Source organism: Pteropus vampyrus, unplaced genomic scaffold (assembly GCF_000151845.1).
Source record: "Pteropus vampyrus isolate Shadow unplaced genomic scaffold, Pvam_2.0 Scaffold397, whole genome shotgun sequence".
NCBI lineage: Eukaryota > Metazoa > Chordata > Mammalia > Chiroptera > Pteropodidae > Pteropus > Pteropus vampyrus.
The window spans coordinates 352,382-368,636 of NW_011889178.1; the positions used below are offsets into that span (position 1 = coordinate 352,382).

A 16,255-nucleotide genomic window follows, 5' to 3' on the forward strand; every position below is an offset into this window, starting at 1 on the left:
GTAATTTTGTTTCTGAAATTTCATTTTCTTCTATAAATGGAAATACAGAAAACCCAAGAAAGATCATCTTTAAAGTTTTTATGCAGTTAAAGGGAAACAATTCGCTTAGTCTCACTTATCGGGGCTATCTAATTCTTTGTTTAGATAAGCATTCCAGATAGGGGAATAAGTTCAAAAAATGAATACATAAAAGCATGCAGATTGGTGAGATAGAAGGGAAGAGGGATAGAGGGAGGAAATGGGGGCGGTAAATATTATTTTTCCTTCAATGGGAGTATTTTAAAATTAAATGCCTTGCCCTGAAAAGTCAACAGTTCTGTAAAGTACTGGTGGTTGTTGTCATTTGAGAAAAGCGCAACCAGAATGTAGATTTCTTTTATGGGTCAAACAGAAGTCAGGGCAATTCTGAGTGCCCTTTACACCATTCGAAAATTGTCACAAAAAATGAGCACACTGAAAACTATAATACTATAGTATGTGCACTATACATGTTTGCTAGCAAATGATAATTGTGGATCTTTTTATCTATCCACTGAATCAGAAATAGGTAACTTAATTTAAAAAATAGCTTTTCTATCATTTTGTAAGATTAATTCCCTTTATGAAATTTAGATTCCAAGAGGTAACGAGGCTCTTTGAGAGCACTATAAAAACAAAACATTTTATGTATAGCAATTTACAGAACTTGGCCACGAACAATGGGGTAGAAGGCCCAGTGGGCTACTATCAGTGGGTGGAGCCCACCCTCGGGTGCCCATGTATATATGCTGGTCTGGCTTCTCAATCAAAGCACCCTGGCAAAGCGCGAGTGCGCCAGCCCACAGACGGGAAAGAAAGGCATGGCCGAGCTTACGCTCTCCTACTGCAGGAAAGGAAAAAAAGCACAGGATCATTTAGCATGGGCTGATGTGTTCTTTTTACTAATATACTAATGGAGGGGCCTAATCATTTCACAGGGAGTTTCAGATTAAAGCCTAATGATATTATGTACCTGGAGAACCTGGCATCACTAAAGATGGATTACCAGTATTGCTCAAATTAAATTTTTAATAATAAAATAAAAAATATTTTCATAATAAATCTAAAAATCATATACACACACGGGCTGCCTCTTGCCACCCGATCAATGTATATTGCGTTGACTACCAGAAAAGGAAAGAAAAGAACAAAAAAAAAGGAAAAAAAGAAAGAAGAGATAAAAAAAAGAAAAGAAAAGAGAGAACAAGAGAGTGTGAGACCTCCATCTTAACCGAGCAGACTACGGCTTCTCTTTCCGTTACCAAAACCTGCTGACAGTTCTCAGTCGGCTGAGAGATATGTTCAAGGCTGCCTGGATTTGGTATCTCCGAAGAGCCTTAGAAGGAAAGGATTACTGGAGAGAGAAATAAAATTTACCATCCTCTTGCAAACCTTTCCCTACATCATGTAAGTTTCAACGAGACTAATGAATGTTCCATAAGAATAAACATCACCTCTAAATGCACGAGATATATTTAGTAGAAAGGGGGCAGAAGACACTGCTTTTGGAATTAGAGTTCATTCCAAAACTAGGCGAAGGACACACTTTGTGTAACATTCCAGGGCTAATATTTTGGTAGGTCAACTGATAATGCACATGTGACTGACTATAGAAGACATTCCTATGAATAAGACAACTATGGAGGACAGCACTGTTTCCTTTAAATAATACAGTATCCTACAGTATCATATAAACATTTTATTCAAGTAGTTTCCCCATGGAAAAGATGTAAATTGGTCTAGGGAATAAAGCCATATTTATGCCAGTTTAATTCAATGAAATCTGTTTGAAATATAAGCAATTTAAGTAAGTGGAAAGACTCTGTCACAGATTTCTTCAGGAATTCTGGGCACTAGCTTCATCCTCCATGTTTTTATTTATTTCTACCTAAAGGGACTCCATGAGAATAAACGATGATATTCCTAACAATTGGGTAAAGGAAACTGTAAAAATAGAATGACTTACACCTTTCATAAATTGTTTTCATAAATCATAAATTGTGATCATAAATAGCCTCAAAATCCCTATGAACATGAATGTATAGTTCTAGCTTCATTTGGCTTACAAAGAGAAAGAAAAATTGATGTTATCTATATGCTATTAATATACGCTACTGACAAACAGGCGTATACTACAATGAAAAATTTAGGAAAAATTCTCCCCAATTTAATCCTTTCTTCAACTAGGATTGCTGCTTCCAGCCCAACAGGCCTTGTACTGTGTGATGCCAGGATACTAGTCACACAAAGTATTATGTGAACAATGCTCCTACCACTTGAAGTGCACACACATGTATACAATTTGTTCTGTTGAAACAAAGAATTTAAGATTTAATGAAGGATTAAATAATTTAATTCCAACAAGATATGTAGTGTGCTTGACGTAATCCCTTACGAGTCTTACTTTTATTTTTATATTGTATTTTAGCGTTGCAAATAGTTTTGGCATCAGGCAGACATGCTCCAGTTGGACCTCCTCTTAAAGTAAGCTGTAGCAATAGATCCCTTTATTAGTGCCAATCCCGTCTCCTTCATCTTGCATCTTTACTTTTCCACCATTTATCACAAGAATAATATAAAAAGCGATATGCATTTTTCTACATAGTACATTGCAATTTCCTCAAAAGCATAAAAACCCAGTAACAACCAAACGAGGGTCAGGTATTTCATTTCTTCCAACTATAGCCCACAAGCCTTTTCTTTTTCCCAACTCCAGTAGGTAGGTTTTGTTTATAACTATCTTCCAAATAAGCTTGCAGGCTAGAGGATTGGGTGTGCGTCCTATACATCTTCTGTATTGTCCACACACTTGGTGCAGTAGCTATTTAATCGATAAAATAATTTTTAATGGGTCAGGGTTACCCTAAACCGCTTACTGTCCTTAAGACTGCCTCTCATCTTTATGATTATTTTATTTAAATACATGGTTTCTGGAGAATGGTCCACACTTTGCTAGATCCTCAAGTTTGGTTTTGTAAATCGATGTTTGTATTAACCTGACAAACTAAGAAGAGGTAGCCTTGGTGCCCATATATTGTTATGTTACAAAAAAATCATAGCCATGAGCATTTTTCAAATAAGTTTAAAACTTAAAAGGAAGGGAACTTCTGTGTATTAAAGAGAACCCAGATAAAGAATGCAGAAAACATGCATTTGGGGAGAGTGAGAGGAGGCAGTAGAAAACTAAACTTAAAATGCTTTGGGTACAAACTCCCCCAAGGGAGTATATAAACCAAATGGAACTGAGGAACGCCCACCAGCCCCTGGACCTGCCAACAGCTCCCCCTTTTTTGAAGAGCTCTGCCAGTAGCTTTTACCTCTGGCACAAAGACAAGTTACAAAATGGACCTACTATTCCCAGTCCTAGGCTTTCTAAACAACGAATAAGCACAGAAGAGAAAAAACTTTGTAAGTGGATCTCCATTTGTGTTGAGCAACGAATTTACGCCAATGAAGTGGTGCTACAAAATTATAAACATTCTGGAAGACTCTGTGCCTTGATCAAAAGTACGGGGTGACAGCCAAATTTGGAAACTGAAAGCGTGATGTAGCCAATGTTTGTGGTCTTTACCATTCACTGCTGTATTGGCTGTAGGTAATGCTGGACACAGTGTCAATGTGAAGTTAATGAAGCCTCTGAGATGTGAACATGTGGCTGGCAATAACTAAGCAGGCACAGGGAACCGAGATTGGCAAATAGAGGCTAAATGTGAGATTGTCGAAGATGAAGGAGCTCAAGAAATTGCCATAAAATGTAGAGGAGCCGGGGGCAAAGGATATTTAAAGCCCCATCAGTTTCTAATCCACTTCTAGCAAATAGAGGCCCTTCTCATAATCCTCCTCATCTCTCCAGTGTCTCTGAATTTATTGGGTACAGAGGGGCTTATTTGAAAGGATTTACGTAAACATAAAAACTTAAGGTCGTAGTTATCACAGAGTCAACACTGTAGTTTATAATAAAGAAACAAATGAAGAACTTTTTATTTAGAATTGGACCGAGCATCTCTGCTGTATTTTATTCTTTTGACATTACTTCAGGAGAAAACTTCAGAACCTTTTCCAAAACCAATAACCCTACCCACCTTTGCTTCATGCTCTCCAAGAATCTTCCAGAAGTTAGGGCATGGAGGCATAGGTGGAATTACGCCCTGAGAAAAGACATGAACTGAATCTGGAAGGAAAAAAGATATAGGCCATAGGAAGGGTAGAATTTTAATAGCATCCTTTCACAGGTCTTGACTATCAGGAGAAAGCTTTCCTTTTATCAGCAAAGATTAAGAGAAGGTATTCAGACATATTAGAATGAACATTTACATTTACAAAACTCATCCTAATGTACATACATCATGTTTAAGGATCTCTCCAATGAGAATCTATGCTTATCTCTAAGTTGCTTAGTGCAGTTTTAGAAGATGATGGCTGAGATAGCATTTCATAATAACATCTGCAAGATATTTCCAAAATCTGGCTTAAGTAGCAGTGACCAAAGGCTAAATCTAGATTTTGAAGACTCCCCAAAGTTCTGAAAATGAGTGCTGGGTGGGCAGAATTCCTTAAGCTCTAACTCAAAATCAGCCAGGATTGGTAAAATAATTTCACTTCTTTGATTCTCATAATTTTCACGAAAAGGAAACCATTAAGATTTCACCTGGGGTTCTAAATAAACATTGAAATTATTATAGCTATTTAATTAAAGACCTTTTGACAGATGTTCATAGAAATGTTTCCTACGATTAGTATGGGCATTTAAGTTAATCTATTAAAATGTTCCCTCTGGAGTGTCATTTAGCCCTTCATTAAATCTTTAGTTATTTGTTACAACAGAAGACAGTGAAACAAGCTGCTTTTATATGCCACCGCACCTGGAGGTGGACACACTGGCAGACCCTATAAAGACAAATGCAGAATTCCTTGGATGCAAGGAAGCTGCCATTTAGCTTGATTTCCCTACTGCTCTTTCATGAGAAATCTTAAGTATGCAACTGCACACCAACTTGAAAGTATAATTTTTTATTGTTTAACCGAAATTCCAGGGAGGACAGCATATAAATGGAGGAGAAAAAAATGGAACCCTGGCCACACAGAGCTCTTAAATAAATTTAACAGCTGCCTAAATACAGGAGATTTAAATAAATGTACATAAAACTCTTACTACTTGACACACACATCTCTTCCCTATAGTTTGTAGGAAGACCGGTTCCAACAGAAAAAGGCCTTGAAGGATGTTGTTACCCAATCTCCATCTATTAATAGAAGAATGCAGTAGTCAAAAGACTTTCAAAAGATAAAAGCATCATTCTCTCTAAAGTTTCTGGACTCCTGCCGAAATCACAGTCATATTTTCAAATTCGTCAGCTCAAAGAGACTTTTATAATAGCAAATAAAAATTAAGTGTTCACACTGCACTTCAAAGCAAAATTCTTTCAGTGATGATGCATAAAGCACAGTATACATCTTTCTTTAGGAAGGTTTACTGCCTCAAATTCAATATTCAAACTGGTAACATCATAGAGTTAAAATATACTGGGACAATGACTGCTATGATCTGATTTTCAAAAGTTAGGCTAATTATGCGGAAAAGGGTTTTCAGATGGGTGAATCCAGGGCCCTTTCTCAGAGGTGGCATTTTTCAGAAATGCCCTTCACAGAGACATGGATCGGAAGAGTGCACAGAGATACAAAGGGAGAGTGGATCACTATTTAAGATTCCTAGAACCACTTGGGTGCAGAGCAATATCTAAGTAAAGAATTAAGCCATTTAATAAACTAATGTAAAGTGAGCTATTAAATGATACTGGTGTTCCTTGTTTCTTGGTAAACACACCCGCATCCTAACACTTTCTTGGATTACTCCCCCCTTACTGAAACAGTTGTTTTCTGTACAGCTACTGTCATCCAGAAGCAGGGTCTGTTAAGAGCAGATCCACACTTGTGAAGGATAGTAATAGTGTAAGTTGTTGATTTAAATATTTTTAAGTTATCGACAAAAAAGAAAATAAATATCGGTAGAATCTTATTCAGGTTTTAGCCGACTTGAGAGTACAAAAGCAAGCCATCCTCCTCAGAGGTGTCTGGTACACATCACGCTTTTGTTTTAGAGCAGTTGGTGGACTTTTACATTTCAGAGGATGGCTGACAATATCCAAAACCTCAATGCCTGGGAGAGTGCCTGGCAGACAGTAAGCTCTCGAGTTGTTGAGAGAAATCCTTTAAGATGCGGTTGAATGTTTTCTGGATTCCTGGGTAAATCTGAGGGGCGTAGAGGGCCAACCGATAATGGGGAGAATTTACTCATGTTTGATCTGCGCTTTGATAGCCATATTCCTCCAAAGCAAAGAGCAACATCACAAATCCTAGATAATCTAGACATTTGTAATCTCAAAGAAAACAAAAGCAAAAAATAAATCATTTATGAAATAATTAGCTTTTAGAAAGAGATGCATACGTAGACCTAATAAAACAGGTATTTCTTTATATAAATATCTTCATGTTAGCCTCTTAGAAATAATGATTATAAATAAATGGCCAAGGGTAAAAGCTATCATCTGCTTCACACTTGCCCACTTTCAGTGCTTTACATGAATTTGTGCATTGACCCTTAATAGCTTCATGATGTAGATGTGATTTTTCCCATGTCACAGTTTAACGAGGCTCACTCAGAGAAAGGGTAAACAATTTTTCCAACGTCAAGGGCTAGAAAGTGGTAAAGCTGACTTGGACCAACTTGAATTTCAGTTTTGGCTGTGCCATTTGCAACCTGTACGATACTGAGCAAACCTTTACATCTTTATCTGAAAAATAATACATACCTATTTTTCAGGGTTGTTGTAGGAATTACAAACAATGCCTATAGAGTACTTGATATTATTGTTGGTGGTGGTGTCACTATTATTACAAGAAATGTAGAATTTTGAAATTCATTAGAGGTAGACTACCCAATATTCCCATTTACCGATGCATTTCATCTGCACATAACCTGATGATGAGACTCAGGTAAGCTGTGAGGAGTTCCTCTGCCAGGGCTGGCTAGAGGAAAAGCTGGAGACAGACGCTTCCCTGCCCAGTGCTAGTTCCACCACCTTCTGCTACCACTCATTTGTTTTACTTTAAAAAGACTAAACTAATCCCAAAGATTGCTAATCAAATCCAAACCAAATAAGGAAAGAAACTGTTTCTCCTTTGCAGGGAACCATAAAATAGGAATGCAGAAAACACATGCTTTTGGAAAAAAATCAACAGAAAAAAAACCTCAATGCTCTTTGGGTACAAATTCCCCCAAGGGAACACAGAACCTGACAGAACTGAAAAAAACACCCACTGAAAGAGAACTCTGCCAAGAGTTCTCCTTCCCCAGAGGCTCAATGTCAATGGCTTTCACCTCTGGCATGGTGACCAGTTACAAAGTGGGCCTCCTATTCCTAACCACAGATGTCCTAAATGACAAATTAAGTGTCCAGGAGATAAAAGGTTATAGTGAAATAAGTACAACACACACGCAAACGCACACACGCATGCACGCACGCACACACACACACACACACACACACAGCGCCTGACATGGGTTTAAAAAGTCTCATTTGGTTTTTAGCACATTTACACTGGTTTTTCTTTTCAAGGACAATTCTTAGGTTTAAACAACTTTTAATACTTCAGAGAAAATACCTATGGAAGTGCTAAATAAGTATCTATGCTATTGGGGTAGATTATAGAATGGCAGAGAAAGCATGGGGCTTTAAGGGACTTCCCGGCCCAAACAGGGCACAAGTGGTACACCAGCAAAATCACCACTCAGGCATAAACCATTCCCAGGGCCTTCCATATCAAAGTCAGATCAGTGTTCATATTTGTTCTCATGAGAATAGAAATAACAATCTGTACATTATCAGAGCCACACATGATACTAAAATGCTGAAATCATTTTCTCTTGATTCAGAGGATTGTTAAAATAAACACCCTCAAATAATATGGTATTCGGAATTTAGGAGAGCCTACAAACATGTAAAATGTTTTATTTTGCTCTCATTTGTAAATTTCTTACTATCTACTTTTCTTTTTTTAAGTCACAAAATGTTGTTTATTCATGTTTTTCCTTGGTTAACATTTTGTTTAAAAAAAAAATCAAAAATTTAAACTGGTTTATAATACCTGGGACACCAAGAACACCTGGTGAGCAACTGAACTACCGTATGTACTATATAATTACTTTAGGGACCTCCCCGACATACACCTGGGTAAATACTCTTACTTTATCATACAAAGAATTAAGAAATCAAATCATATTTCCACAATAGCCTGCATACATTTTCTTACTCATAATCATTATGTTATTTTGCATATGCCACTCTTTTGTCCTAGACAGTCCGGTCATCTCTTAAGCAGATTGTTTAAACATTTAAAAAAATTAATCTTGTTGGTGTTTGTAGTATTCATCACTTTGATGCCTAACTATGTTAGCCTCAGTTAACCATTTCTGTGCTTAAGAGTTAATCAGGATGAATCCAAATTATTTCCATGGTTGGGAGTCTCTTTCCATTTTCCACAATGATTTCTCAGCATCACAAAACTACACAAAAATTCTGTAAGGTATTCAAGATTTCTTCTAGGTCAGTTACTGTGAAGACTCAGACGCACACCCAAATGATTTCTTGGTTGCATTTCTTCTAGAAGATACTTCCCTCAACTACCCAAATTAAGCATATTTTAAATATCATCAACAGGATTAAGTTTAGGAAGAGCTCCAAATACATTCATTGTCATAATGAATAAAAAGGTAACTGCTATTTTTCTTCAAGTACTTTGAACTTTCACTTAGGGAAGTATTGTTTTGGAAAAAATTTCCTTATGAAAATATTACCTATCTTCTGTATCTTTCTATAGTCTTACAGTTCATATTAGTGCTTATATCTCAGTTTCTATCTTACTTACATCACAGTTTGCTACTAGCGCCATTAAAGTTCTCGCAAATTTACTCTTGCATAAGGTTGCTTTCCTTCCTGTGTTTCTTTGTGTTAACAGTTTTTTGAATTAGTGCACATATGTGCCTTTGAATTTTAAAATGCGCACTTGAATTTTAAAATGCGCACAATTTTTCTGGTATTAGAGAAAATATTCTGCTTGAAAGTTGTTAAGAATGAATCACTCAAATATATTTACTTTTAACAAATACCCTGTCTTTCACAGTCATTTAAACAGAGACAAAAATGGGCTTGGGAAATTAATCTTGCCTGTATACAAATCATCCCAAAGGCATCCCAACCCTTTAGGGTTCTAGTTCTCTCAAAGATTTTAGGCAAAATAGCCAATTGCATTTTAATTATTGGTTAACACAAATACTTTAAATGTGTACTGAGTGTTTCTTAGGAAGCCCATCTTCTGTTATCACTCAATGCTCCTTTAATATATATCAGCTGTACCCCAAGTAGGAAGGGATTTTTAACAACACAAATGATCAATAGCCAGCATGGACTGAGGAAAATATTTCACTTTTGCAAATAGAAAGTTATATACTCTAGCACTCACAATTCCCAATGTTCCTTACATCTGAAGTCTGTACATTAATAATCACAATAGACTAAAATTAAGCCCTATACGATTCTAACAAACATTCACAAAAGTGGTAATTGAGATGTGTTACCAGGAGATTTATCCAGAAAAAAACATTTTGATTTTTGCTTGAAAATAAAACAAAGGCCTTAATTTTTAAAACCAAGGTCAACGCGTGCTACAGTACTATTTAATTCCCACAGAGAGATAGCAGATTTGCATTTTCTTAATTTGTTGAAAGAAAAAAGCTATAAACTCTCCTCTTTGCCTTTGAGCAATTTAATAAAATCAAACTTTGAAAGAAATCAAGACTAGGAATCAAAGAGCTAAAGATGGATAAGAAAAAGCCAGCTACTCTGGTTGGAGTTACTTACACATACTTAAAGAATTTTTTCTCAATATGAAATAAAAATAGCAGGAATTCACTCATTATGCATGGTCTAGCATAACTTTAAATACCCATAGCTTATTTCTAAACTTTTGTAAACAAACAAGTTAGACGTCATGCTTCTACCTTTAACAGAGAACGAATATAAATTAAAAAAAAAAATAATACACACTTCACTTATGTTCATAACTTCTGGAACTTTTATGTTTAATATGAAAAACAGAAAAAGCATTTTGGGGGGGGCACGGAGTTTATTTTTTAAATTATTTTTATTAGAAAAAGTATTTCTAATGTGATGTCAATTCTTTTAAACTTCCAATAATTTGAATGTACGTTTAACAGAAAATAGTTTAATAATCACATTGGGCAGCTGATTTAATTCTCAAGATGTCTTTGTAGTTTTATTGTTCTGTAAAAACAAACTGTTTCATTGAAAATTGTTCAGTGCAGGCTTTTATAAGCAAAAAAGTTTATTATATTGCTCATTAAAGTTTGCTGATTACCAAATGTAGTCAATGGTGTTCCTTTGAAATGCCTGAGATGAATATTTTATTACTTATTTTCATAATAATGAGTAGATTTGACAGGTTTTTACCTTACAAAATCTCAATGGTTTATTTCAGGATATTACTTATTTGTGAAACCAAAGCATTAGTTACTCTTTTCTTCTTTTCCTTTCCTCATTCTTTTCATTTCTCTTTACTTCTGTATGTTTTTTAAAAGGAAATATTTAAAATACAAGATCGACCATTACGCCTCATCAAGCCATGGTCAAATTCACAATGAAATGTGTGCTTACAATACTTAAAAAAAAAAAAAGGATTATATATACAGAAACACATGGAAAACTTGCTGTTCTTAGAGAAGAACGGAATGAAATAGATAAATAAATAAATTTCCACATCTGAGGTAGTTTTCTTTTTAAAGGAGGTTAGGTAAGTTCACGCAAAAAAAAAAAAACAAAAAACAAAACAAAAACCCTACAGAATGGGCTGGTCATTACAAATAAATAAAGCAAGGATTATTGGGTTTGAATTGTTGTCTTATGAGTCAAAAAGTTTTTCAAGGGTTTTAGCCAAGTACATGGAAGTAAGTGATGTCCTTCCGGTTAGGTCAAAGAAGACCAGAAACTATATAAACTCCAATGGCTCTGGCAGGATGAAAGTTGACCTGCGTCAAGTCTCCATAACAGGAACTTGTACAATATTTGCCATCCAGGTCCACTTCACTCTGAACTATTAGGTAATAGTAGAGCAGCTGCATATTCCTGATGAGGCATCAGTTATATATTTGGTGGTTCCTCTCTGAGCTGTCAGTGGTTTCGCCCTTTCTTCCTTTCCTCCTTTTCCTCTCCTCCCCTCCACTGGGGAGGGCCCACTGCTTTGACTATCACCAGAAACTGTCTCTTAGTGCCTAATTTTGTCTGATATTGAAGAGAGATTTGCACAGATATGGTTCACAGAGAGCTTGAACTCTGAGACACAGTGGTATCATAGATCAACATGTTCAAGATTTCAGACATTAAACTAAGAAACATTATGCCGATATAGAGATAAATATTAATTATGTCATATATCAGACCAGAATAATCTCAGAAGTAGAAAGTAACTGATTTGACGAGAGAAAGTTTGGTGCAGGTATATAAAAATGTACAGAAGGGCCGGAACATGCAGACTTAATAATAAGGACAATATACCCAGATGTAGGTGTGGTAATTTCACACGAAGAATTACTTATGCAGCACTTAAAAAATGTGAAAATCAAGTTGCAAAAACATACCCAACACAAAATAATACATCCTAGCTTCAGAACAGAAGTTATCTCTTAGGAGATAAAGAGGGGAATAAAATCAAATATTACTTATAAAGTTTCTATTTAAAAAAAAACTGAGATATAAAATAAATATGGTAAAATAGCAACATTTATTAAGACAGTATAGTCTGTTGTATTTTATGTATGAACTCTAGAGTTTCATAATCTAAAGAGAAAAATATATATGTAACATTTAAAAAATAAAAGGAAATACATAAGAATGATTATTAAGAATGACCATGGCTTGATGAGGCGTAATATATCAAGATGAGAGGGTAATAAAGCACTTTCCCTTCTCCTCTTGCTTTCAGAATTTCTAACATGATTGTGGTAGTCATCACTGCTATTCCCCCAAATTCCTGGTTCTCTGACTCTGAATACCTGGTAGGAGCATAATACCGGTTCCCTGTGGCTGGTTGGGGACCAAAAAGCTGTTAATGGAAGCCCCACACCTCTGCCACTGTAAATGGCAATGTTCAAGATGGTCACTCTCTCAGCCTGAGTCTGTGTGTGATTACAACAGAACAAATGGTCTCTCCTGTTGGCTTGTGATAGATAGGAAGGCAGCATGAATGAGAAAAAAACCTTTGTTGCTTTCAGACACTAAAATTTGGGGGCATTTGTGATTGCAGTATATCATGGCTTATTTTTAAGAAAAACAATTATAAGTGGGAGAAGAGAGAATTAATAAGTCTCTAAACAAAGATTTATTGAGAGCCCACTGTGTGACAGCATTGTTTCAAGTATTGGGGACACGGTGCGGCCACACAGAGAAGGTCTCTGCTGGCCTGGAGATAACACACTAATGAAATGACTCGAGGTACACAAGTATGTAAATTTTAAAAAGTAATGTATGTAAAAATGTAATTTCAGATGATGATAAGTGTTCTGAAGAAAATTAAAGCACAATAAGAAAAGAGTATTTTTGGAGGCAGAAGTGGCTGCGACAGCTACTCTGAGGCGGTAACATCTGAGCGGAAACTTGAGCAGGAGAATGAGAGTCACAGGAAGATTAGGTTAAGAGTGTTCCTTTAGGATTAAGAAGTGCAAATTGGAAGTTACAAAATAGTCTCGGAGATGTAAAGTACAGCATAGGGAATACAGTCAATAAAATTGTAATAACTATGTGTGGTGCCAGGTAGGTGCTAGACTCGTGGGGGATCACTTTGTAAGCTACATAAACATCTAACCACTGTGCTGTACACCAGAAACTAATATAATACTGAATGTCAACTGTAATCGAAAAAAACTTTTTTAGTATAAGGAAAAGAGAGTCCCTTTAAGGTGGGTTTTTCTTATTATTAAAATATAGTTTTATCTTATCAAAACAATTAAACAAATCATATGTTGGGGGCGGGGAGAAGGAGTCTCATGTAAAGCAAACATAGCAAATGATGCAGAAAGCAGAAGAAGAGTAACCTAGAGAGCTAGGCAGGGCTGGGTAACTTAGGGCCTGGACCAAGGGAGTTACCTATTCTCCATGTGACGAGAAACTACTGGAGAGTTCTCAGAAGGGAAGTGACATATGTAATTTACATATTTAAAGATCATGGGCTTCTATGTTTAGAATGTAGGGAGCAAGAGTGGAAGCAGAGAAACCAGGTAGAAAGCCGTTACAAGAATCTGGGTAGGAATGGTGGCTTAGACTAGGGTAGCAATACTGTAGGTGCCTTCAGGATACATTTGGAAGAGAAAGTCAACTGGCCCTGCTCATGTGGGTGAGAAGAGAAACTGGAGCCTGGGATTGCATAAACAGGGGGCCGGGGCATGGAAAATATGCCACTTTTTCTGAGATGAAAAACACTGTGAGAGGAGTTAGGTGTGAGTGGGGATAGGATGGGGGGGGGAGTCCAGAAATCTTTTGGCCTGAAATGTAAGAGCCATCAAACACTCCAGTGGGGAAGCGGAGGAACAGAGGGATAGTCTGGAGCTTAGTTGAGAGGCCTGGCTAGAGATATAAACGTAGGAATCATCAGAGTATAGGAGTCACCAGTGTATTAAAACCACAAAAATGATGAAATCACTTAGGATGTGAGCGTAAATGGAGAAGTGGTCCAAGAAATGAAGTTTTCATTCCCACAACAGACCATCGCTCGGGAAAGGATGGACCTACCATGGACTGCTGAGGAGTCATATCACGAGATAACCCGTTGGTGTGTCTTGAAGAGGGAACGAGAGGTGAGGAAATGGAGGCAGCACAGAGACAATAAATATTCTCCTGAAGAGTTTTCCTATAAAGCTATGCTTGCAGGGCCAAGAAAGGAGCTGGCTGGAGTAGGGGTAGAAAGAAAGGATTTAAAAACAAATTTAATAGGCCATATACGGTAGTCCCCCTAATGTGCGGTTTCACTTTCTGCAGTTTCAGTACCTGTGGTCGACTGAGGTCTGAAAATATTAAATGGAAAATTCCAGAAATAAACAATTCATAAGTTTCCAATTGCACACCATTCTGAGTAGTGTGATGAAATCGCACAGTGTCCCACACTGTCCCACTCCGTCGTGCCTGGCCTGTGCACCATCCCTTTGTCCAGCGTATCCACACTTCATATACTTCCCACCCGTCTGTCATGGAGTAGACCTTTCGGTTTTCAGACTGACTGTCATGGTACCATAGTGCTTGCATGCAAGTAACTCTTATTTTACTTAATAATGGCCCCAAAGTGCAAGAGTGGTGATGCTGGAAATTCGGATATGGCAAAGAGAAGTGCTTTATTATCTCTTAATATGCCTAATTTATAACTTATACTTTATCATACGTATGTATGTAAAGGAAAAACATAGTATATATAGAGTTTGGTACTATCTGCGATTTTAGGTATCCACTGGGGGTCTTGGAACGTATCCTCTGCAGATAAGGGGGGCTACTATAATAGCGATGTTTGTACCCTGACTGGAATGATCCACTAGAGATGAGTAAAAACTGATGATGCTAGAAAGTACAGCTTCAGTAGGTGAAAGGAAAAGGGACACACAGTAAGGCTGTGGGTGCGCTAGGCTTATAGATTTGTCACGGGAAGACGAAGGTTCTTTTTTCTCAGTGACATAGGAAGTGGGGTCATCCACTGAGAAGGGTGGGGGGATACTGGAGGTTTTTGACAGGTGGGGAAAGTATGAACTAGTCCTCCCTAGACAAGTGACTGGGGAAATGGAGAAGGGTTGCCAGGAAATTTGGGGCTACTTGAGACTCACGGTTATCAATTTAATGAGAGTCCAGTCAGGACTGTTGTCTATTTTTCGTCCTGTCATGTTCAGCTACTCAAACACAGGTGTGGAGTAAGTGAGTTGAAAAGACAGGATGTGATTGTCAAAGTTATAGTGCTCGAAAATGAGGTTTTTTTTACAGGTGGATCAACTACCCTAAGGTCTGAGAATGACCTAACAGAGAGGGTGGCTGAGGTAGAGTGAAGGAAAGACTGTTAGAAAAAAGGAGCTCCAGCAGCTGAGAGTCCAGGGAGCTAAATGAATTTTCTACTTGGAGGCTGGAGTTTCCTAGAATGATAGACTGAGCCATGGGAAGAAGAAGAGTGAAACCAGGTATCCCAAAGCATCAATGAATGATGGGCATGATGAACAGGAAGTAGTAGAAAATGCGTCAAGGAAGGTAGCAGGTAGAACAGTATGATGGTTTACGACACCAAAGGAATTAGGATTTTAATTGGAAGGGAAATGGTCTGGATGTGGCAGGAAGGAAAAAGGAAGGCAGCTACCCCGACTCCTGGTCCTGTGGTATGTGGGCTGTGGGAGATAAAGGTCATGAAGAAGGGAGTAATACAGGAAGTGAAGGACATAAAATGAAAAATGAAATAGGGTCATTACAGGAGTCTTAGGGGGTCTTCGGTCTATATGGTGACCACCACCGTGCCCGGCACAGAGCCGAACACTTAACAGGGCTTGAACAAATTACTTGGATTTTAACTAAAGAGAGTTTAAACATATTATCAGTTCCACAGACAGACAGCCTAGATATGAGGCTTCAGGAAAAGTCCAGAAGGGAGTGGTCACATAGTTTGAGCAAGAGACTTGAAATAAAGAAATGACCTAATCACCCAGCGAGTAGTTCCCCACCGCACTCTCGGCTATTTTCTATCCCAGGACTACATCCTTTCCCTTGATTTCTGTGCTTATTATTTGCAATCCCTTCTAGACTTTTTAACTTTCTCATCTACTCACTAAAAATTCGTCAGCTCAGGTACTATTTCTTTTGTTCATCACTGTACACCAAAGACCTAGCAAAGTATCTGGCAGCTGTAAGGTGTTCCAAAAATGATAAGTGAACAAAAGAGAAATGAGAAAGGCATGATTAGAAGTAGCCCAATTAAGTTATATCATCCAGAGGAAGGCTGAGGTGAGTTTAGTACTTCTGTGGTTCCCTTCTCAGGGGGTGAAACCGACACTTCGAAAGGAAGAGGGTGAGAAATGACTGTTGAATGTTGATTTCTGGGCAACAGCTCAGGGAGGGGCTGCAGTCTCGTGGTCCCAGGGCTAAAGCGCTTG

At 37.5% G+C, this 16,255-nt stretch overlaps 1 protein-coding gene across 1 annotated transcript in view; it reads right to left on the reverse strand.

The window, feature by feature from the left end:
* ARL15 (ADP ribosylation factor like GTPase 15) overlaps positions 1 to 16,255 on the reverse strand; it is a 386,031-nt gene that overhangs the window by 32,211 nt on the left and 337,565 nt on the right. The window lies entirely within an intron of this gene.